The sequence below is a fragment of the Chelonia mydas genome, chromosome 1, assembly GCF_015237465.2.
Source record: "Chelonia mydas isolate rCheMyd1 chromosome 1, rCheMyd1.pri.v2, whole genome shotgun sequence".
Lineage (NCBI taxonomy): Eukaryota > Metazoa > Chordata > Testudines > Cheloniidae > Chelonia > Chelonia mydas.
Genome location: NC_057849.1, coordinates 92,842,104 through 92,858,701, shown reverse-complemented (window position 1 = coordinate 92,858,701; position 16,598 = coordinate 92,842,104).

Sequence of the window (16,598 nt, the reverse complement as noted above, 5' to 3'; positions counted from 1 at the left end):
TGAGGACCTACTCCATGATTTTTCCAGGGACTGAGGTGAGGCTGACTGGCCTGTAGTTCCCAGGATCCTCCTTCTTCCCTTTTTTAAAGATTGGCACTACATTAGCCTTTTTCCAGTCATCCGGGACTTCCCCCATTCGCCACGAGTTTTCAAAGATAATGGCCAAGGGCTCTGCAATCACAGCCGCCAATTCCTTCAGCGCTCTCGGATGCAACTCGTCCGGCCCCATGGACTTGTGCACATCCAGCTTTTCTAAATAGTCCCTAACCACCTCTATCTCCACAGAGGGCTGGCCATCTCTTCCCCATTTTGTGATGCCCAGCGCAGCAGTCTGGGAGCTGACCTTGTTAGTGAAAACAGAGGCAAAAAAAGCATTGAGTACATTAGCTTTTTCCACATCCTCTGTCACTAGGTTGCCTCCCTCATTCAGTAAGGGGCCCACACTTTCCTTGGCTTTCTTCTTGTTGCCAACATACCTGAAGAAACCCTTCTTGTTACTCTTGACATCTCTTGCTAGCTGCAGCTCCAGGTGCGATTTGGCCCTCCTGATATCTTTCCTACATGCCCGAGCAATATTTTTATACTCTTCCCTGGTCATATGTCCAACCTTCCACTTCTTGTAAGCTTCTTTTTAATGTTTAAGATCCGCTAGGATTTCACCATTAAGCCAAGCTGGTCGCCTGCCATATTTACTATTCTTTCGACTCATCGGGATGGTTTGTCCCTGTAACCTCAACAGGGATTCCTTGAAATACAGCCAGCTCTCCTGGACTCCCTTCCCCTTCATGTTAGTCCCCCAGGGGATCCTGGCCATCTGTTCCCTGAGGGAGTCGAAGTCTGCTTTCCTGAAGTCCAGGGTCCGTATCCTGCTGCTTACCTTTCTTCCCTGCGTCAGGATCCTGAACTCAACCAACTCATGGTCACTGCCTCCCAGATTCCCATCCACTTTTGCTTCCCCCACTAATTCTACCCAGTACTTCAGAGCAATTTGCTGAGCGATAGCAGATTCCTGTATTTAGGGCCTTACAGGTGTACTTTGCATATTTGAATTCACTGTATCATAAACTGGTCATGTCACAAGTCAAGACGTAATGCCTAAGAAGCTAAAGTATTCAAAGTATAATATCACGTGGGGAAAGAGAAACAAACATTTATGGGCTTGGCAGAAAACTTCTGCTTTTGGCAACAATCAGTATCATAGGGCCTTCTATTAGAGAAATGATCTAAAATTTAAATTCCTGCATTTTTTTCCGACCTCATCTGTTTCCACTGTCCTTTGAGTGTAATAAAGTCCTAAATGATTTATATGAACCTCTTTCCTGTAATTTTCTTTGGGTTCATCTGTTAAAGATATTCATCTTTATTAGAATCAGGTGAGAATTTGGCTGTCAAAGGCTGTAGACCAGCCCAGCTGGGTAAATATTCCTTATTTTCACAGTTTGTATTTGATAAAAATATTTTATTTTCATTTTCATATTTGGAAGGGGGGAAGGGTTTGGTGGTTTTCCTACAGTACTATAAAAGGCATTGTTATCTTTTTTAAATTGTGATTTCTCCAAACGAAAATGAAAACAGTATTTTAATGAGTTTTTAATGTGACATTTTCAATGTTCACTGTTAACATTATTGGGAGGAGAGGTAGGCTAATGGGCATTTGGCAAAGTTAGTTTGGCAACATTAGGCCAATGTTGAGCTTTTTTTCATGTCACCCTCAAATTCCTTGGTTATCTTCCATGTTGTATTCTGTAATAAAATGTGGACCAAGTCCCGATTCTGGAGCCTGATTCTCCTGCTTCAGGATATGACTAAGTCCCATTGATATCAATGCAAGTTAATTGCATCCAGCAGCAGGGAAACTGCATCCCGGGAGTGCAGGGTATACAGGGCTCTTATTCCTGTACACAGGGGCTTTACAGCAGCTTGATCAAATGTGGGAATGGTTACGCTAGTATGATAGGGGAGATGGACTGGCTCTTCAGATTCCACAGGGCTTAAACCCACAGAAGACCAGAAGGGGAGGGTGATCTCAAGCAAATGACCTGTGATCCTTGGCTCCTCTACTAGCCCTCTTTAAATCCTAATCCTCTGTGCCACTCCTATGAGAGTTCCTGCTTACCAGGGCAATGTAACCCAGCAGGAAAACATACTATGGGAAGCAGAAGGCATGGGTGTGAGAGTCAGACAGAAATTTACAAAACAAAAGCTGAATGTAGGGACAGGTTGAGGAGTTAATAGTGTAGGGAAATGATGTTTGTTTTGAGAGGACTTCCTTTAGCCTCAAAGAGCTCATGGGGTAGATTTCTGACAGCATTTACTTCCTAAAGATGTAGATAGGCACTTAACTCCCATGTATCTCAATGGGAGATTGGTATCTAGGAGTTTTTAAAAGTTCCACTGTGCACCTAAGTACCTTTAAAAATCTGGCCCCTTGACCTTCTCTGCTGAAAGCTTAAATTTCAAAGCTGACCGCCAACTTCCCAAACAAGCTGCAGCTCAGTACTTCACTGGATTCCCAGAAGTTGCTCAGGTAGGTGGACTCTGAAGGTGTTATCACTCCTTGATGACCCTTTTGCTACACATGACAATATGTAAGGAATCACAGATTCAGCTGCTGAGGATGAGAAAGGGTTGAGGTGGGCTTGGAGCAGGTCCAAAAGCTTTTACTGGATTGCTGGGAGGAAGGAAGAAAACTGTTATCCCTTTCAGTATCTGAGCCAAGCAAGATTGTAGAGCCATGCCAGAATTTAGCAGTCAAACCACCAGCATCTGCATTCAGCTTCCATTCTTACTTATCCGTAGACTTGTTGGCCTTGCTCTAAAGGCCATGAGCATTTAAGAAGCTACATAATCTAATCTTTTCCAGAAGAAAGAACACATGGTGTCATAAATATAAAGGGAAGGGTAACCACCTTTCTGTATACAGTGCTATAAAATCCCTCCTGGCCAGAGGCAACATCCTGTTACCTGTAAAGGGTTAAGAAGCTCAGCTAACCTGACTGGCACCTGACCCAAAGGACCTATAAGGGGACAAGATACTTTCAAATCTTGGGGGACGGGGGAAGGCTTTTGTTTGTGCTTTTTGTTTACGTGGTTGTTCTCTCTTGGGACTGAGAGAGGCCAGACAGAAATCCATCTTCTCTAACCCATCCTAATCCAAGTCTCCAATATTACAACCAGTATAGGTAAACCAGGCAAAGCAGATTAGTTTATCTTTTGTTTTATGTGAATTTTCCCTGTGTTAAGAGGGAGGTTTATTCCTGTTTTCTGTAACTTTAAGGTTTTGCCCAGAGGGGGATCCTCTGTGTTTTGAATCTGAATACCCTGTAAAGTATTTGTCATCCTGATTTTACAGAAATGATTTTTACCTTTCTTTTTTTTTTTAAATAAAATCCTTCTTTTAAGAACCGGACTGATTTTTCCATTGTTCCAAGATCCAGGGGGTTGGGTCTTTGATGATTTTGTAACCTATTGGTTAGGATATTATTCTCAAGCCTCCCCAGGAAAGGGGGTGTGTAGAGCTTGGGGGGACATTTTGGGGGAAGACATCTCCAAGTGGTCTTTTTCCCTGTTCTTTGTTTAAAACGCTTGGTGGTGACAGCATACTGTTCAAGGACAAGGCAAAGTTTATACCTTGGGGAAGTTTTTAACCTAAGATGGTAAGAATAAGCTTCGGGGGGTTTTCATGCAGGTCCCCACATCTGTACCCCCAAGTTCAGAGTGGGGAAGGAACCCTGACACATGGTATTGCAGGTTCTAGTGAGAGCCCCGTCCTGGCCCCTCACTAGGACTGCTGTAAGGGGAATCCAAACCTCTGTGCTCTGGATCCCCTGCGTGTTTCAAACTCCTGGAGCCTGGAGAAAGTCCAGCCCACTGCCCCCAAGCTCAGGGTCCCTAAACTCATTCTCAAGTCACAAACATTCTGGCTGCACTGTTGGAACTTTCTCTCCTTACCTGCATTCTGCCATATATGTTATAGCAGTCTCGGATGATGACCCAGCACATGTTCGTTTGAAGAACACTTTCACAGCAGATTTGACAAAACACAAAGAAGGTACCAATGTGAGATTTCTAAGGATAGATACAGCACTCGACCCAAAGTTTAAGAATCTGAAGTGCCTTCCAAAATCTGAGAGGGATGAGGTGTGGAGAATGCTTTCAGATGTCTTAAAAGAGCAACACTCTTGATGTGGAAACTACAGAACCCGAACCACCATAAAAGAAAATCAACCTTCTGCTTGTGGCGTCTGACTCAGATGATGAAAATGAATGTGCGTCGGTCTGCATTGCTTCAGATTGTTATCGAGCAGAACCCATCAACAGCATAGACTCATATATTCTGAAATGGTGGTTGAAGCATGAAAGGACATATGAATGTTTAGCACATCTGGCACATAAATATCTTGCAATGCCAGCTACAACAGTGCCATGTGAAGGCCTGTTCTCACTTTCAGGTGACATTGTAAACAAGACGTGGGCAGCATTATCTCCTGCAAATTGTAACCAAACTTGTCAGTCTGAGCAATTGGCTGAAGTAGGACTGAGTAGACTTGTAGGTTCTAAAGTTTGAAGTTGTTTTATTTTAGAATGCAGTTATTTTTTGTACATAATTCTACATTTGTAAGTTCAACTTTCCTTATAAAGAGATGGCACTACAGCACTTGTATTAGGTGAATTGAAAAATACAATTTTGTTTTTTACAGTGCAAATATTTGTAATAAAAAATATAAAGTGAGCACTGTACACTTTGTATTCTGTGTTGTAATTTAAATCAGTATATTTGAAAATGTAGAAAACATCCAAAGATATTTAAATAAATGGTAGTCTATTATTAACAGAGCGATTAATCACATGATTAATTTTTTTAATTGCTTGACAGCCCATATATATATATCCTAATGCCCAAGTTCAGAATATTACATACTTACATAAAAAACCTTACCTCACATATATTTAAACCCAACAACATTGTATATAACCAGTTGATTCAATGGTTTATTCATTGGGGTTTAGACTTCCTGTTCTCACATTAGAGTGTCTGGACCCAGATTGTGACAGGAAATTCTACAGCTTGTCTTATATAGGAGGTCAGACAAGATGATCACAGTGGTCCCTTCTGGTCTTCCAATCTATTAATCTATAATGAAAAATCACAGTATTTTCTGAATAATTCAACTATAAATGGTTCAAATACTTCAGTACATGTTTGCTTTGGATAGCTTGATATGCCCCTTTCTCTCCCAAGTGACATCCTATTTAACACAGAAACCTACACACACATTTATTTGTCCTTCCTCAGCATACATGGGAATGTCTGCCAAGTTCTGTTATCACATCGTATCCATGTAAGTTTTCATTCACACCATACAGTTTTTCTTTAAAAGAAAAAAAAAGTGAGAGAAATCCAGTTCACTTAGCTTCCATAGAACAAGACTTGCAATTCATCTAGGAAAATCAGTTTACATGACCCTTGATATTTTTCCAAGGTATTTAATGATTAATCCATTGCCCTAACATGTTAAATACCCTGCCACTTGTAGGAATTTAACAAGTAAGTAGCATAATCCAAGGTAATTTAAATGTCAATGAGATAAGAGGAATTATAGTGGGACTGTAATGGTATAAATAAACTATTGAATTTTACAGTAATCTAAAACAAGAAATCATAGGAACTGTGTACACAGGTTAGGCCTGACATTATTCAGTTGAAAGCATAGTACATAACACCTGTCTCACAACAAACTTTTAATAATCTTCCATATATTTAAGTTGTGTTGGTGTTACAGTTGTGCTGTACGTATTTATTACACTATGCCCTTTTGGAAATACCCTATAGAATTTAATAGAACATTGCAAATTGCTATACGTTTGTTAAACTATAATAGAAGAATTATTTAAAAAATTATATTCTTTCTATAGAACTCTATGAGATGGCTCAAAAAAATCCCCTATAGAATGACTGTCATTTTTTATTTAATCTACAAGACTTTTTTACATAAGAATAGCAGCACTGTGGCAATTGCTCTAACATTAATGATACTGAATATTCAGAAACATGATTTTGATGCTAATTAGTCTCTGTATCAAATCATTAAACCACCTTCAGGTTTTTGTTCACATTTTTGTTTGAAATTCTGATCATGTAAAGTTCACATTTCCTGTAACTATATCACATTTCCAGTTCAGTTCATGGGAAATATAAAGATGTTTGAGCATTATGAATTATTTTTGATTGAGTACTGTCAACATCTTATAAAATAATATTTTATTTATCTGCATTTAACATGACAGGAGCAAAAAGATAATATCTAAAACTAAGAATTCTGAAGGATCTTAGCAAGATTCTAGTAAGTCTACCCATTGTTTGTGGAAAGTATGGAAAAGCCTACTGTATCATATTGGGGCTGTTTATTTTCCCATAAGAATTATAAGCGGGGCACAAAGAGCATCTCCACCAATGGATGGTGCTGTATCTTTATCTTAGTATTAAGCTGTCTTGTTTTGATACTGTTGTCTTGGTTCAGGACGGGGCTAGAAGGAAATTAAGCTGCCTGAGGTGCTGGAGTTATTACTTGAAGTGTACAACAAATCCTTTGAGTTGTATAAGCATGTATTACAGCTGTGGTAGTGCCTTCAGAATTGCAACATCATTTTGGCCTGAGAAGAAACTTACCGGTCATGCAGCTGAGACTGGAATCGATAAGCACCCGGCAGACTGTGAGCTATTGTCCTCTGTGAACGAGCAGTGTGAAAACAGCTCAGTACCAACAGTGTTTTGGGATGGTGATGACAAGGCTTTTTTACCAACAACTTCCAAGTGCAGACTGTGGACCTTACAGACAGTTACATGAATATTTGACCTCTATGAGGGAGACTGGCCCTTTTGAAATACCAGAAGGAATGGCAAACCAGGAGGCATAGTGATTTGTGTGCATTGAGAAGACTGTTTGGTGTTTGCAAGTTTGCAACCCTTGCTCGAGTGCAGCTGCCATTATACAAGCTAACAGTGACTTTCTCTGGATGGAAGAACACCAAAAAGCATTTGAGTCACTGAAGAAAGGACTTCTAAAGTATGCTGTGCTTAAATTTTTGGACACAATCAGTCCACTCTTGTTAACCTATGGATGCTTCAAAGGCTGCTGTCAGATTTGTAATTGAGTTTGGTAGACTGGTAGCTTTTGGAGGGTGCAAATTAAATGAGAGGGAAACCAAGTATTTGGTTACAGAATTGGAACATCTGACTATCATGGAGGCCCTCAAGGGCTCTTGTCCATATTTACTAGGTACCAAATTCAGTGAGGCCACAGTGCCCTGCTGTGGCTCCTTATGAAACAAAATGGAGGACACCCTGTTGAGATGGATTCAGAAACTCTCCAAATATACATTTACAGTTCACCATAAACATGGAACACAACATACGGTTGTGGATGCTCTGAGGCAGGTGAGGGCAATGAGAAGAGACAACCTGATCTTGTGACAACATCTGTCAGGAACAATGTAATGACTCTGAGATCTCCCAAGAGACATCCAGACTTGGAAGGGTAAACACAGTTCAGCAACAATTATTATGATCCAGCTACCCACTTGCTGTTATATGAGGGTGTGGAGAAGGGACTATGTTGATTTGAAAATTGTTTGATATGAGATGCTGTCAGAAGATAAATATTGAGTGAAACTGTATATTGTGGTATGTTATGGGACAAAACCAAGGAAAACTTGCACGGAGACAGGCTTGGATGGAAGCTCCACACATACTGCTTGTTTGGAAATATTGGGGGTTGAATGTGAAGGATTCTCGGTTGGCTCCTGGGGAGAGGAAGCACTGCTGGGCTCGTACAAGCTTAGGCTATCCCTATTAGAGTATGAAGACTGAAGGTTACAGATCACTGTTTTGTTGTGTTATGTTTACTCAGGTTAAATAAAAGTTTAGTGTTTTGTCAAACCCAGAAGTTGGAGCCACAGTCAATTGGTGTTTTTTTTAAGAGATCTGCAGGGCCCTTGAAATAGAGTTAAAGAAAGCGGCCAAGATCACCTGATGCTTTCAAGAAGGTGTCTTGAGAAGAAGAGTAAAGGGTGTGGGGGAAGCTGCACTAGTGACCAGAGACACCAATGGTGATTAAGGTGTGCATCCAGGAAGGGGCAGGTCATGACAGATGTCTTGCCAGAAAGCTTACAGAGAAAAGTACTCCATGATAACAAGGCAGTAGGCCATCTGAGGTATGAAAAGACACTGAGCTGGGTATCTGACAGATTATTTTGGCTGGGCATGGCTGCAGATATTAAGGACTGGTTCAAGAAAGGGAAATCACCAACAAGAAGAGGCAGAACTCCTTTAACATCTTAAGCCCTGGTTGTTCATACAGATTGACTTGGAAGGCCTACTCCCAAAAGCACCGTCTGGAAATTGTTATTTGCTGGTAGTGTATGACAGCATCCAACAAAGTATGTGGTGGCACAGACACTGAAGGATAAAAGGACTAAAACAGTTTCAGCTGCATTGTTGAAACACGTACTGTTACAGTTCATCCCACCAAGCTGCATTTGTAGTGATCAGGAGAAGGCATCTGAAATCACAGTTAATGCACAAGAATTGACAACAACTCCAGATAACCAAGTTGAGGTCCTGAGAATATACAGTGAATTCCTTCTCGACACCTGATTTCCCATTACCAGCTACAGGAACCAGCTGGGGTATTTTCAAATCCTTTTCTGCATCCCTCTGAGATGGTTATTGAGCACCCTCATGTTTGCCCTCTTCTTTCTTTCAATAAATGTGTGCACCAGTTCTAAATCCATTGATTTCTATAAGCAAGTATTACAGAAGTCTCCCTGCTGCTTACTTCCTAGGGGCTGTGATCATTATATACGTTCACTTCAGAATCTGCCTGCACATTCTGTTACTGCTATATTCTATGTTGCCTTGATGAGCAGACAGACTGGTTCCTTCTTGGACAGGACATGAATTCTTTTGCTCCTGAGGGAGATCCTTCTGGGGCTGACCTGCTGATATACAGATGGCGCTGTAATTGGTTCTTGCATTTTATTGTTTTCAAGTTGGGAGCTACATAGGGAAGAAAGTGTAAGATTGCCAGCCCCATTACTATGATTTCCAATAGACTGATTTTTTGCTAAGGTGCAATACACAGGGCTTTATTTCTGATGAACTCAGCTTAATCATAGAATCATAGAAGGTTAGGGTTGGAAGGGACCTCAGGAGGTCATCTAGTCCAACCCCCTGCTTGAAGCAGGACCAATCCCCAATTTTTGCCCCAGATCCCTAAATGGCCCCCTCAAGGATTGAACTCACAACCCTGGGTTTAGCAGGCCAATGCTCAAACCACTGGAGGAGGTGACTGTGACTCATGACAAAGTGGGACTGCAGATGGACTAGCTACTGAGAGGGAAGAAGGGAATATTTTCCCCAGTTTTTCAATAAACCCAGAGTTTAAAGAATTATAAACAGATATGCCTACAAACTCCTTGATGAAATCACCTAGGGAGTCAAAAATGTGGCTCTTTTCCTTTCTGATGTCCACTACAAACACACTATCACCATAGGCTTGGAAAAGCCCTAGAACTAACAAGCCAAAGGAATGGAGCCACCTATTGTAAGTGGAGTTGTGTGAGAAAATGAAATAATCTGTGAAAGGCTAGGTGGATGGTATGCACAGATTAGATTTATTTCAGGACCATCAAACACAGAGAAGTTTACAGGGATATCTGAATAATATGGCAAAAGTCTCCAACATATATTTGGATTTCTTCATGAACAGATTGAAAAGTTGGTAAACCCAGGATAGGATAATCCTCCAGTGTTTTGGACACCATGAAGAACCTTGAGTAAGTCCTTGAGTTCTGCTCTGAGGAGGGGGAAAATGGGCAATGGCTCCCAAGCTAAGCAGTAGCTACCGTCTCCAAGAGCTGGAACTGCAGATGGCCAAGTCCCAGAAGAGGAGTCTAGTATCGTGAAAGGCTTGGGGCTAATGGAAGGGGAAAAAACACCAGGGATTTGTGTGTTGTGTGGTTGGGAGAGTAGGGAAGGGAGAGGAGGTGAAAGAGAGAGAACATAAAAGTTATGAAGCTGACCTGTTGGGCAGAGACAGAGAAAGTGGGATGGTTCATACCTGGATGACTTTCATAGATGACAGGTTTCATAGTGGTAGCTGTGTTAGTCTGTATCAGCAAAAAGAAAAGGAGTACTTGTGGCACCTTAGAGACTAACACATTTATTTGAGCATAAGCTTTCATGAGCTACAGCTCACTTCACTGGATGCATGCAGTGAAAAATACAGTAGGAAGATATATATATATATATATATATATATATACACACACACACACACACAGAGAACATGAAAAAATGGGTGTTGCCATACACACTATAATGAGAGTGATCGAAGGTGACAGATTCAGACACTAAAAATTTGCAGTGAGCTACCTCTGGATATGAGTATAGGTAAGAACAATTATTCTCTGATTGGCAGTGCACAACTGTAAGTATTTTAAAAGCAAATTCTCAAAAAAAAGTTAAACAAACTGTTGTGAAAGAAAAGATAATGGACTCAGTTACTGTCTAGCTACAATTGCAAATGTTGCAATTGCAATTTTAGATTTTCCTTAACTCTTAACTCTGTTTGATGCATGGTATGAAACTGTTTCCTTACTCTGAACAAGACTCTGAAAAATTAGTGTTTGTTGCAACTGTTTGTTTTTTTTATTTCAGTAATGAAGATTGATACCTGTCATGTGGAGCAAGCTCTTTTGTTTAGTAATAATGCTATGCTGTAAGCATTAAAGACGTATATAGTATATGGTGTGTGCTTTCTGGTAGATGGCATTTGTATATAGATGCCCAAAATCACGAACACCAGGTGCCCAGACCTTGAATTGCACCTTTATTTTATTTAGTTCTGCTCATTTTTACCTTTGTCATTTTCATGTCAGCTTGCAGCAGAAAGAAGGAGAGGGAGGGACAGTAGGCACTATTAAGGTAAGCACTAGCGACAAGTGTGTGCTTAGGTCTCTCTCTGAGCTCCCCCTCCCCTGAAAAGATGAGTTGTTATAGCTTCCACCTACAGAACTGTAGCACCTCATGCTTTTAGCTCTGGAGGTTCCCCAGTTCAATCCCTGGTGTGATCACAAGATGGTAGCCATCACCCAAGTATTTAAAGCATCCAGGGAAACCCCTTAATGTTAGAAATCAGTCTGAGATACAAAACGTGAACATGGATCTAGTTATCCACCGCTTAAATGAAAGGTCTCTGGATCTGGGATTTTTGTTTTTCCAATGACGGAGGTAGAAGCCCACTAGAAAATTCAGATACAGGTTCAGATTCTGAAGCTACTTACCACTCTCATGTCTCTCTCCCTCCCAAAAAAACCCACCACACACTTAAATTGTTTTGTACAGATTTGGGCCTATTTCTAAGCAATTGATATTTTTAATAGTTCACTGGTGAAACATAACTAAAAAATTAGGACCAGAAGCTTGTGTAATTAATGGCCAAACCATCAGAAACAAGAACCAAAGCAACATAAGGAAAGAGGCTGAAAGAAACTGTCTCCCCCTCTTTACTGACAATCAGTACCAATAATCATGGCAGAGTGCATTTCTGCTCTGTGGGTCCTCAAACAAAAACTCATTGTCAGAATGGGTGCAACAGATTACCGACAGTGTGAATGTATCCTATTGATTCCCATGTGGCAAATATATTTTCAGCAGCAGGAACACTCTAAGGGCCAAAGACTGATATCCATATTTAGGCAGAAAGTCCCAATAAAGGCCATGAGAGTTTGACCATAATGAAGACTAGGAAAGGAAGGACTACAGCATTTGACCCTAAGCAAAACAGCAACCTGTAAGCGAGAGTGAATACAACTAAAGAGAATATAACTGTGAGAGATGACAGACTTCCATATTTCACATCATCTGAGAAATATAGAAAAGAAATAAGGCTTTTGAAAGAGAAGATTAAAAACAAGAATATTCTTTCAGGGCTAAGAGTGAATCTTATACTTTGAAAAACAAATCAGAGGTCCTAGAAGCATGAAACATCAGAAAAATGAGAGCTAGGACAACTTGTGTCCTTTACACAACTACATACAAAACAGCTTATTAGTCAGACTGACTCATTTAAAAGAAAAACAACTTATCCTACAAGTTGGAACTGGAAAAAAAATCCTTAGATCTGTAGAGAGAAATGTGTCTTTTTTCTGTATAATTTGGATGGTAGGCTATACAAGAGGAGAGCCTCTGCAGGTGCTTTGAAGGAGGTGAGAGAAGGAAAAGGTTTGCCCTAGCCATTTTGGCAATCTTAAAGGTGCTTGAAGAAGATCAGATACCTTATTTAGTGGCAAAGTTTGAAACTGAAAATTTCTTCAAGTCATTGGCAGAGAACTTGGATCCAAATAAAGCTTATTGATTGGTGTTTTATTGGCAGCTGTCTGAATCTTCAAGCTGACTACTTGTACTTCCTGTAAGTATTATCAAGGAAAACACTACACTGGTTTAAATTGGGAGTCCATTATACAGAATTCTAATTAATTATTGGAATAGCAAGGGTCAGGTTCACAGACATCCTGGGGACAGATGGGGTTGTACTGAAACGTGCAAGGGTTCTACTAAATTTTAGATTTTGATAATACAGCTTAGTCTAGATGGCTATTATGAAATTACTTCTGATATATACTATAATTAGAATGTGAAGGATTTGCATAGATTACCAAAAATGGGAAGCATCAGAATAGAAATCAAAGTGGAATCATTACACTAATTTTATTTTTTTTCAGCTGCTCACAATGTTAAAATTACAAAAAGTCTGTTTAGGATTTATATGGTTTTATCAAGTGGCTCTAACCAGAGGGAAAGGATACTAGTATAGGACTCAAGAAACCTGTATTCAGTTCCGACCTCTGCCACGGACTTCCTGAGTGATGTTCTCACATTGTCATAGATCTCAATGGGAAATTGCAAGTGCTCAGCATCTTGAAATAAGACCACTAGTATCTGTGATTTAATTTCTCATTTGCGAAGTGAGACCACTTCCACAGAGGGGATGTAGTAAAGAGGAATTCATTAATGTTAGTAATAAATAGCTAATGGGCATCTGATTTATAAAGCTGTATTAAACTTTGGAAACTTTATACAATATTGAAATGAATAATAATTTGAACTGGTCATTTTTGAGGTAAACTGTTACTCTGATCCTGCACTACTGAAGTCAATGGCATTTTTACTATAAACTTCAGTGGACACAGGAGCTGGGCCCTAGTGAACACTCCAAGATGTATAGTACCAAAGATGTACCAGGAGTGGAAGTGGTTAAAGAACAGGCTAAAATACCTGCAAACATTTGTTCATTGAAATTCAAAATGTTGATAAAAACATCAGAATTGTGAATTTCAAGAGGGAACTAAAAGACCAGGTGAAAATTTATTAGAAGATGCAATGGCTATGCCTGCAGAACTGGAGGGATTTGGGAGCATGGTAGGGATTTAACCCATGTAGCCACTTCTAAGTTCCATTATCCATGTAGGAGGGCGCAGCCTGGGAAAATGATACCATCCCTTATTACTTTGTGCTAAGCATATTTACACCGTTTTGGGAGATGATCTGACTGTTCTGAACTAGATACGAAACAGAAGATATGTTTATAGTGAAGATTATCCTCACACTAGTAGAAACGTAAAGTACTATAAATCTCCTAGAAACAATTCCCCAAGGATGATAAAAAAATTCCCCACCACCACTAGCCAATACTTATCTAGCTCCCTGGGACATGAGAAAGACAATGAAGTGAAGACACATTCTTCCCAAGCTTGCCCAGTAGAAAAGAAGAGATACAGTAAAAAAAGAAATGAATAAAGTAGACCCAAGACTACATCAACATATGAGAGAAAAGAGTGACTAGATACAACACCAACAGAAAGACACAAATTCAACTGTTTTCTCTTAGCCTACATAAATTCTACACAAGGCATTGTACAACAGTGGTACTCACACTGAGGAAGTTCTGAGTTATGTAGTTCCAGGAGCAAACAGACCAATTTTAGCTTCGCACCAGCATTTAAGTGGTGACGTGACATCTGGTCAACATGGACACAGCGCCACACAGGGCATCACAGGTAAACAGACAGGTCAGTCTTTACACCATACAAAGCAGTGTAGGATAGCAGTTGGCAGTCTGATGAACTAGTGGGAATGAACAGTATGTGCACACAAACGTTAGTCTGCCCTAACTCAGAACTCAATCAATTTAATATATTTTCAAATTGGACTATAGAATATGTATTAATTGGCCCGTAGGTACACTACACATTTTGTTGTGTGCACATGGGTCACTTGAATGTGCACTAATTTGTAGACAAAGTCAAGGTATGATTCTTTTAGAAGGTAGCAAAGCTGTATAAGTATTCATTGAATTATCTGGTTCATAAGTGACTAGCACATAAACTACTTCCTTTGTTTCAATAAAACTGAGAAATACACACATTAGGGTATTTATTTTACCTGGGATACATACAATAATTTGCCAAAGTGCATATAAGATAGAAGTAAATAAATAAAATAATAAAACATCTAAAGACAATTACATTTGGTAAAGTTAATAAAATATAGCACTGGTTTTCACTATTTTTTCCCATTAAAAAAAACCAACCACCTACTTTGCCACTTTTCCATTGTCATTGACTAATGTAGGATTCTCTCTGTTAGGGCTCAAATTTATTATACTTGAATAAAGACAATTCTCCTAAAGTTCAGCGCCTCAGGAGGTAGGAATTGTATTGATTTCAAGAAAAGAATTAGTCAGAGTTTATATGCATAAGTACCCTTTAGTGCAACTCAGAATGACATTGCCATTTTTGGTTTGGTTGTTTATATTTTCCCTTGTCCTTCACTCATAAGCTTCTATGTAGAAACTATGCAGCAAGGGACTGGCTCCAAAAATATTTCCCATTGCTTGGTCGATGGTTGGAATATTCAGTAGCATATTTGCCAAGACTAGAAAACATCTCTCTTATTTGTGTACTATTTTCATTCAGTTTTACAGCAGTTATAAGGAAGGTTTTTATTTCAAAAGAAAATCGTATGAACTGATTCTGTTTATTGCTTGCCACAGTAAAATGTATGTGCTACCCAGTAGCATGTTTAAAGTTCTATAATTGTTTGTCAAAAAACTGAATGGGAGTAACTTATTTAACAGAGGGAATAGCAGTACAAAAGCACAACCCTGTGCATCCTTTCCCCGATATGGAAAATATGCCTCTTGGAACAAATATTTTTATGTTTGAGTTTTAGTTGAATTGTTAACAAGTGTTTTAAGACAGCAACAATGTGATATTTTTAAAATACTGAGAAATCATAAGACTGCTTCAATGGGCAGAAGAATCATAATCATATTTACAATGACCAATTATAAATGCATATTAATAAAAGTTGTCTTCAGGAACCCCTGCACTCCTAAATAATTTGAGCCTATTGGAGGACCAGAAAGTTCATTGCTGGCACTGATAGGAGGACACACACTTCCCCTAAGATGGCTCACTATACAGAAATTCACCATTGTTGGGTGCAGTATCCACGAGGTGTTCTTCCAACCCTCTGTCCATAACCACTGCTTCTGTCCACTGCTCCTCCAACACATCTGTATGAGTCATCCTGCCAAATGCCTGTCCTCATTCCCAGTCTTTCCAAAACCCTTACTTAAAAAAATCTTGCTTTCTTAGTCTTGCCTGTTCACCCATAATCAATTGTTTAATTATAGGGTGTGGGTGCTGTATTCTGTTTAGTTTTCAGTGTGTTCACCTTGCAGCCAGACTAATCAATACTTCTGGAGTACCTTAATCTGTACCCCTTGACTTAGATATACCTCTGAGCCAACTGCATTTGCACTTAGCACCTTTTGTGTCCCTGACTGCTTTTAACAATACTGATTGTGCATAGATCCCTATATTAATGGTGCAATCCTGCTCCTCTTGGAGTGCAGGAGACTCACAGAGCTCAGGGCAGTTGGTGGAAAACCACTATTAAATAATTAAAAATCTTGTGTATGCACAAATTCCAAGTTGCACCTATAAATGGGTGCCCTAATGAGTACCTGCACCCAAGAAAATTATATTAATGTTTGCAAATAGCTTTGGAGATAAGAATCTCCACATAAATAATATAGTATGATTGGCACCTAGATACAATGGTATCTAGGTGCCACAGACATACCTAGGACAGATAACTTTAATTTTTAGTGTGCATAGCCTCCAAAAATGACTTTTATATTAATGACTGTCAATCTATAGTAGTGTGCTAATTTAATCTATGGTACCATGAGGTCGGCCAGTCAAAGGGTTAATAGATTTGTAAATAAAAAAGAAAGATATTAAAGCTTTAACATGTAGTATTTAAATAGACGTTTAATCAGGGCAGCTAAATCATAATGACACTAATTAATCAAGATGTGAAAACACATTTACTTTAGAACAAACCAGAACCATTAAACTCTGAAGAAGATTAGTTGTGTTTATCAAAGAACACAGTAACATAATTATTATAGGACAATGTCAAACAGCCTATAGATTCTATGACCTCTGTTGTTACAGTTCTTACT